Here is an 8,630-nt window from a genome sequence, read left to right on the forward strand (position 1 = left end):
CACGCGAACCGGGGAATTTAAACCCACGCGTGAATCTGCATCCTGGACGGACTGCGTGTTCCAGGCGGACCCCGCCAATATGCGTCACGTATCGGGCACCGTGGAAGATCGCCAGTGCGACGCGTGCGGCATACGAGTAAAGGACTTTGTTGAAAACGACACGCTGCTGGGCGAGCACATCTACCATGTGTACAACAACAGCGGTTCTTGTCCTTACATCGAGGATAGATTCCGAGGGAAGTGGGCCAACCTACGTCTCATCCTAGGCTACGAGCGTTACAGGAGAGGCCAGATCGCGTTCCCTGAGGCACTGGCTAAGAACAGCTACGGTTTAGTCGAACTAAACGGCCGCTATCGCTGTGTCATTTGTGCAGCGACCGCTGACTACGGGGCACACTACACCTCGAACCAACAACATAGGATTAACTGCAATGAGATCAAGGATTGCGCATTGATGAAGCTGCGTTATTGCAAACTGACCATGTAGAGCTAAATCAAATGTTGTGTATTTTGTATATATATATATATATATATATATATATATATACAGTGGGGCAAAAAAGTATTTAGTCAGCCACCGATTGTGCAAGTTCCCCCACCTAAAATGATGACAGAGGTCAGTAATTTGCACCAGAGGTACACTTCAACTGTGAGAGACAGAATGTGAAAAAAAAAATCCATGAATCCACATCGTAGGATTTGTAAAGAATTTATTCGTAAATCAGGGTGGAAAATAAGTATTTGGTCACCTCAAACAAGGAAAATCTCTGGCTCTCACAGACCTGTAACGTCTTCTGTAAGAAGCTTTTCTGTCCCCCACTCGTTACCTGTATGAATGGCACCTGTTTGAACTCATCATCTGTATAAAAGACACCTGTCCACAGCCTCAAACAGTCAGACTCCAAACTCCGCCATGGCCAAGACCAAAGAGCTTTCGAAGGACACCAGGAAAAGTATTGTAGACCTGCACCAGACTGGGAAGAGTGAATCTACAATAGGCAAGCAGCTTGGTGTGAAAAAATCAACTGTGGGAGCAATCATCAGAAAATGGAAGACATACAAGACCACTGATAATCTCCCTCGATCTGGGGCTCCACGCAAGATCTCATCCCGTGGGGTCAAAATGATCATGAGAACGGTGAGCAAAGATCCCAGAACCACACGGGGGGACCTGGTGAATGACCTGCAGAGAGCTGGGACCAAAGTAACAAAGGTCACCATCAGTAACACACTACAACGGCAGGGAATCAAATCCCGCAGTGCCAGACGTGTTCCGCTGCTGAAGCCAGTGCATGTCCAGGCCCGTCTGAAGTTTGCCAGAGAGCACATGGATGATACAGCAGAGGATTGGGAGAATGTCATGTGGTCAGATGAAACCAAAGTAGAACTTTTTGGTATAAACTCAACTCGTCGTGTTTGGAGGACGAAGAATACTGAGTTGCATCCCAAGAACACCATACCTACTGTGAAGCATGGGGGTGGAAACATCATGCTATGGGGCTGTTTTTCTGCCAAGGGGACAGGACGACTGATCCGTGTTAAGGACAGAATGAATGGGGCCATGTATCGTGAGATTTTGAGCCAAAACCTCCTTCCATCAGTGAGAACTTTGAAGATGAAACGAGGCTGGGTCTTCCAACATGACAATGATCCAAAACACACCGCCCGGGCAACAAAGGAGTGGCTCCGTAAGAAGCATTTGAAAGTCCTGGAGTGGCCTAGCCGGTCTCCAGACCTCAACCCCATAGAAAATCTGTGGCGGGAGTTGAAAGTCCGTGTTGCTCGGCGACAGCCCCAAAACATCACTGCTCTCGAGAAGATCTGCATGGAGGAATGGGCCAAAATAGCAGCTACTGTGTGTGCAAACCTGGTAAAGACCTATAGTAAACGTTTGACCTCTGTTATTGCCAACAAAGGTTATGTTACAAAGTATTGAGTTGTATTTCTGTTATTGACCAAATACTTATTTTCCACCCTGATTTATGAATAAATTCTTTACAAATCCTACCATGTAGATTCATGGATTTTTTTTTCACGTTCTGTCTCTCACAGTTGAAGTGTACCTCTGGTGCAAATTACTGACCTCTGTCATCATTTTAAGTGGGGGAACTTGCACAATCGGTGGCTGACTAAATACTTTTTTGCCCCACTGTATATATATATATATCTGTGATTAAACACGGTGTTGTATATCCACTTGTGTGTGTACGTGTTATGTGTTCCTGAACTTTGTTCATTCGACATTTCATGGACTTTGTGGACACGAAAGGCAGTGTAAACATAACAATGCAAGTCGAACCAGTTAGTTGCTGGTATAACGCGTACAGGTGGTGGGTAGCACAAAGAAAAAAAAAAGAACAACAGCGTGGCAGATTGCTTACGATTCCTTTTATTTCAAGATACACAAAACACATTTATGGTTGGTGTAGGTACACAGTGATGTAGCTACTGCGGGATTTTGATTTAACACTGCAGATATGCATCGATATAAGGTTACACACACGTGAATTACCACCAGCCCTTAAAATGCAATAAACACAGGACGGATGTCGTGTAGTTGACCCTCCAAGTCGTAGCTTTGCGCGTAAACCAGAGGACCGATCTGAGGTCCGTCGGACGTGGGACTTTCTAGACACTCTTCAGCATCGTAGACCCTCTGTGCGCATTGCGATAGTGTGTACATAGGCAGTTCGACCCACGCCGGATCGTCGCGATTGACTACAGAGGCTCTGTAGTTTACATTCAGCAGTCCTTTGGTCCCCAGTACATTCCCGGCAACGTAGAAGTGATCAGAATCCCTATTAGCAGACGTGAGGTAAAAGCCTGTTATGTTACCGAGCCGCTCCTTGTCCGTCTCGGCCAAATTGCTAGCGATGCTGCACGCCGTGGCCAGCGTGAGAACCGGACACAGTCGAGGCTCCATGGCAGACGATCGTCCGTGTTCGTTAGACCTGTACTTGTAGACGTTACCGTCTATTGTGATGTCTGAGGACGTCAGATCGTTTGCGCTGTAGCTTACGCTTTTGCGCTTTTGAGTGCCGCGCATTGCGTCTGCGGCTTGTGTGTCAGGCGGGGTAGGTACGGCAACTTCGTCGACGTACAGCATGTCCACTATCAATTTGTCGCCCTGGACCCAAGCGTACCATGACAAGCGAGTCTCCTGAGATCCGTTAGCTGTAAATGCGTTGTTGAACGCAAAGTCCATGCCAAAGTAAAGCTCCGGACACTCGCCGCCGACGTGAACGTCACCGCCGTACCAACTCGACTCTAGTTTGACAGACCCAGAGTACACCCCGGTGCACTGTATTGTTTTAGCTAAACCCAGCCCGCCTAGACTGTCGAGCGTCGGCTCTGCTGTGAAGGGGGTTGCCACGATGGGTCTCGGCGATGGCGCAGGGCTACGGGGGACCTTGATGTTTTGGGGTTCTATGATAAGGGCTCCGACTTGCCATTGCTGCTGACTCGTGCCCCGTGGTAGCGGGCCGTTGCATGTGGTATTCAGAGTTTCTCTGTCAAACACACATGGGAATGTCTCAGCCCAGTCGGACTCGTTGTACCGGCCGCAGTCATCGGTTGTCATGTGCACAAAGCTGTTGTCGGCGTCGTAGTCCCCAACGACCAGAGCTCTCATGGTCCATCTACAGCTTCTGCGACGCGAAGGCTTTTTCCGGCCAGGTACATGTTTCGGTCGAACACCCCTGCGCAGCTCCGGCGAACCGATAGTGACCTTACGCACACTTGGGTGCTTTTGCAGAGTATCGACTAGGGCATCTTGTAAGGGGCCCCGGATCGCTACGCTTGCACATGCCGCTGAAAGGGCGATGATCAGAACTGCCGCTGCAAAGCCAGCATGTGCCATTGTCGCTTGCTTGCTTGCTTGCTTGCTTGCTTGTTTGCTTCAAAAAAAAAACAAGGAAGGCAGACCTGTGATTCCAGCTGGTGTTCGCCTTATAAGCACGCAGCCTAATAAACTTTCGGCCCAGGTCGGCCAACGTTTGTCTGCGAGTCGGTAGGCTTTTGGGGCCAGGTCGGCCAACGTTTGAGCGTGAGAGCACACACTGCTGGCAGTCCGGCTCCTTGTTGAGTGTGAAGCGAATGTAAAATGTACTCTTTGTGTCATAGCAATGGGCCCAAACGGCTAACATTCTAACACCGTGTATGTCGCGAGACAGATTGCAGAGTAAAACTTTTAAAAAAAGAACACGAGTCCTTTGTGTATTGTTGTTTGTGTGTGTTTATTTGACATAACAACCAGTTGATTATACAGCATATCGTACAACATGCATTCACAGGTTCATTTCCACGACGCGTGGTGTGCTGGTAGATCTGCAAATAACTAACTACACGTACTACAACAGTGTACGATGATCTGCACTGTTTACGCATTAGGGCGAAGCCACAGTAGTCTGTGCGCACAGACCATATGCAGCACAACAGAATAGAGAGACATGGCCGTAAAGTCGCTTTGTTTTCTACTGAAAACCCCCGGTGTTCATCGCGTGGCGTCGAACAATGGCCGAGTCATGAGGACTCCGCAGGACGACTGGCACGACGACGTGATATGTCCGACCGTGAGTTTACGCGGTGGCTGTAACAACTTGGCTATGGGGACCATCCATTTCAAGCACGTCGCGTCCCAGATCATGGACGGCGTTTCCTCGTGGCCCAAGGTTGGAGACGTGTGTGTGAGGTTCATGCCGGTCACACCCGGAGACGGGCGGCACTGCGGTATCGTGGACCTGTACAACAGTAACGTCGCGGAACCCAGCAGCGTGATGGCAAAAAGGTTGATGAGCGGGTACGTCGGTACGGAAGAGCTGTACATTCCCGCTATGCCGATACACTTGCTGGTGTCAGAATGGAACAAATCGTTGGGTCGCTTCCACGAAATGATCCGATGCGACGACGCTTCCCGCTCAGCTCGCTCTCTCGAGATCCGCAGAGCTGCGGTGATGCGTAACGTGATGAGCATGGCATACAAAAACGTTCCGGTTTCAAGCGAACACCTTTGGTTTGCAATACACTGTATTGTAGCTAGGCCGCATTTGGTGAAAGAGGTGCTACAGCTGGTAGGTTCGATCGGATCCGTCCTCGGCGATATGTGTCACACGGGCGAGGTTCAGGCTACGACCGTGCCCCGCGACAAGGGCGCTCCGTCGGCTATAAAATTGTACCTGGTGGCCAAATCGTCTTCTTCTTCGGGGAAGCGCGTTCTTCTAGAAGACCACGCGGGTGTCACCCTCTCTCTCGTGTGGGCCGTAGACGAGGACGAACTGCTTTGCGATTACCTTCGGAATAGCGGACGATGCTACTACGTGCACATCGGGACCGAACACGGCCATACCTTCCGATGCAACGGATCTTGCGTGTGGCGTTACTCAGATCACGTAGGATTCCAGACGATGGTCGCTGTAGCTGATACCGCGGTATCCCGCTGCCAGGACTCTGAGTTATCCGGCAACACAGCAGATTCCGCTAGACTCTTAAGGCATGCCTGTTGATTGCGGTCAACGCGGTATTAATTCACGGTGATAACGACCCCCGAAAAAAAAAACGTACATTGCGAGAACGACCATGCTTCCCAGAGCGCATTTGCCCGATCAGGAGTTAGTGCTATCTGTCGTACTGAATAAAAACATGACGACTTCGGCCATTCACCCGTTATACCTCCCTCCCGTGGTGTGTTGGATAAATAACACGCACAAACAGGTCCGCTTTTGGAAGCTGAAGTTGTACATGGCCTTACGGTTACTTTCCACATGTCTTATTCTTATCACTACAGTGGCCCACGCTCTGCGTTTGTACAGTTGGGAGTCGCTGAGCGGAGTAGCTGCGATCTGGTCGCTATCGGTGTGCACGACCCTGATTTGGGGTTTGTACATCGGTGCCACGTGCGCCTCGAGACGAACCGACTACGACCACAGTAAAGGCCGCTTGTATCCCGATTTCGGCGTATCTAAAACATCTTCGTTTGCACTGTGCTTTCAATTGATGGTGGCCTACATGTGCACGTGGCTGTATTCGAGGACCCGCCACGAAGGCGAATCTACTCCCGCAGACGCAGCGGAGTCACACCTGTACGCGTGGACGATCGGCGTGTTTGTGTGGATTAACGCAGTCGGCCTCGTCCGGCTGTTTAGGCACATATAACGTGCGTTACGCACAGAAAACGACAAGAGAGCACGATAATGGGAGTTAAGGTAAAAATGCAAATGTGCGCCATCGGATTATGCAGCCTGCATGCCTTGTGGACATTGGCAACCGCTCCAGGATTGGACGACTGGTACTACGGATATAGGATACTATTTCTTCTAGCGGAACTGAAAGCCGTGTGGTCCTACTGCACCGTGGAACTCAAGGTGCTAAGCGAGACGATCAGGCAATTGCAGTACTCTGCCGGAGCGACGACGGGCAACGCGGAGGTGTTAGCACTTTGCAGAGAAGATCGTGCATTGCACACCACTTTCGACGACCGACGTGAGCACGACGCATTTGGTAGACAAAAGGAGATACCGATAATAAATCGAGACCAGCGCAATCAGGCCCCTGTCGGTTGGGCTATCCTATCGCTGCTCCTACTGCTTTACAATACGGCTCATCTGGCGTTTAATCCAGTGACAGATTCATGTGCCCTGTTGTTCGGGATCCCAGCGATTGCTATGTACGTGGTGCTCATCAGATTCACGCAGATAGTACTACTACTACAATGAAACCGCCCTGATAACGTGTAATCTGAAGCCTGCGCTCACGAGGAACGCGGAGCAGCTCTTGGAGGATTACACTACATTAACTCTGCGGGCCCCTGGTGTGGGCGTCGAGTACTTTTTCTGCGAGTACGTGCTTACAGATCGCCGCCCGGCAGGCACCATGGCCAGTGGCATTCGAAAGTGCAACAAGGAGACCCTGTTGGATTTGGTAGCATTAACTCTGCGTGCCCTGGTATTGGCGAATACCATGCTGTGGTTCGGTAAGTGCTATCTGTACGTACGTGCGTTCAGAGCGACACCAGCGTCATGACCGGTGGCGCGCAGAAAGGCAGGTGGCGCCTGGGCATCGCTTCCCCCTACCGCAACTGCGGCGCATTCACTGGACTACGATGCAGGCCCACCGTATTGGACGACAACGACGAAACCGTACCCTGGGACCTAAATCCCTGGTATTATTCTAAGACCCCGAAAGACAAAGTGCGATTACGCCGCCGGGGTTTCGCGACGCAACCGCCGACATCTCGATGGTTACAAGCGTTACACACAGAGGACACAAAAGGCCGTCGAGGGGATCTGTGGAGCAGCAGTAGCAGCAGCGGCAGAGAACCCTCGGAGGATTCCGAACTCGACGGGCCAAAGAGCGCAATCGAAGAGGATACCCCAGGCGACTCGGTGCTCCGAGAACCCCCGGAGAAAACGGTGGTGACAAAGGACAGGTCTGTGGAACACCGCCTGAAACAGAAATTGAAAAGCCATCGCAAATCCCTACAAGCTGATCGGCTGTCTCACGGCCATCCTTATCGACTCGACCCAACTTACGTCAAGAAGTACTCGCACAGTTCAAATGACTTGCCACGCTAAGTGGATGGTGTATCTCGCAATGTGAATAAAGTACACTCAATACATGTGGGTTGTTTTCATGTCGTTTATTCTCGAGATCAACACGCACATACATACATACATACATACATACATTTATATTGGTAACGCACAAATGTGTTTGTCACGAAAGCCAACGGCTCACATTCAGCTGCGCGCAGAACCTCTCCCCGGTATGAATAGGACTAGTTGTGTATCCTTTGCAAGCTCTAATAACTTGTCTGCAGGCAAACCCCTGGACGCTTTCCACTATGGTCAGAGCATGCCGTATCGCAGTTCTCAAATATTGTTTGACGTGATTGTCGTCGATAACTGCTTCAACGTTCATCTGGTTGAGTTCTCCGTTCGCGTCATCCGCTGCATTCGCGCGACACAGGTCTGGTACATGGTGGTAGCCACCTCCGTTGGCTACCAGCGTAAGCATCGATAGCGTGCTATTTGGCGTGTAAGGCAACATGAGCTCGAACACGTCGAACGCCTCGTCGTCCTTTATAGCGCGTAGCAACTCTTCGACGCAGTCTCCTCCGGTTTCGGTGTTCACCCGCCTAGTGGCCAGCAATCCTCCCCATATGCCCTTATTGACGTGCAGATCATACCCGGGGTCCAAGGGCGCTTCTAACTGAGCGGTCCTGTCGCGTTGGTTTGGTAGCTGTACGGTGAATCGGTCGCCTTGTTGCAATTGCTCGTGGCCCGTGTTGATCAGTTCGACTTCGTACATGTTAGGCGCGTTGAGAAACGGCCTACTGGCCATGGAACTGTTGGCGGAGCACACGGCCACATCCTTTAGAGTTTGAATATATTCCGCGTTCAGTCCGTGTAGCGTAGGCACGTATAGGTCTCCGTCGCGAACAAAGTGGAATAACCCCCCGGGCAAGTCATTGTTTGCTGAATTGTATTTGTAACTGCCGAAAGGAACATCCTTGGAGGGGTTTTTCCGCTCAGTGAGACCGTGCGTGTAGATCCGTATAGGTCGATGTACTCGCGTGGACGACATGGCTTGCTAGCGCTTATTCGTGGACACTTTCACAATCTTTGAATAACAAC

This window comes from Simochromis diagramma, unplaced genomic scaffold (genome assembly GCF_900408965.1).
Source record: "Simochromis diagramma unplaced genomic scaffold, fSimDia1.1 OVJJ01000427.1, whole genome shotgun sequence".
In the NCBI taxonomy this organism is placed as follows: Eukaryota; Metazoa; Chordata; class Actinopteri; order Cichliformes; family Cichlidae; genus Simochromis; species Simochromis diagramma.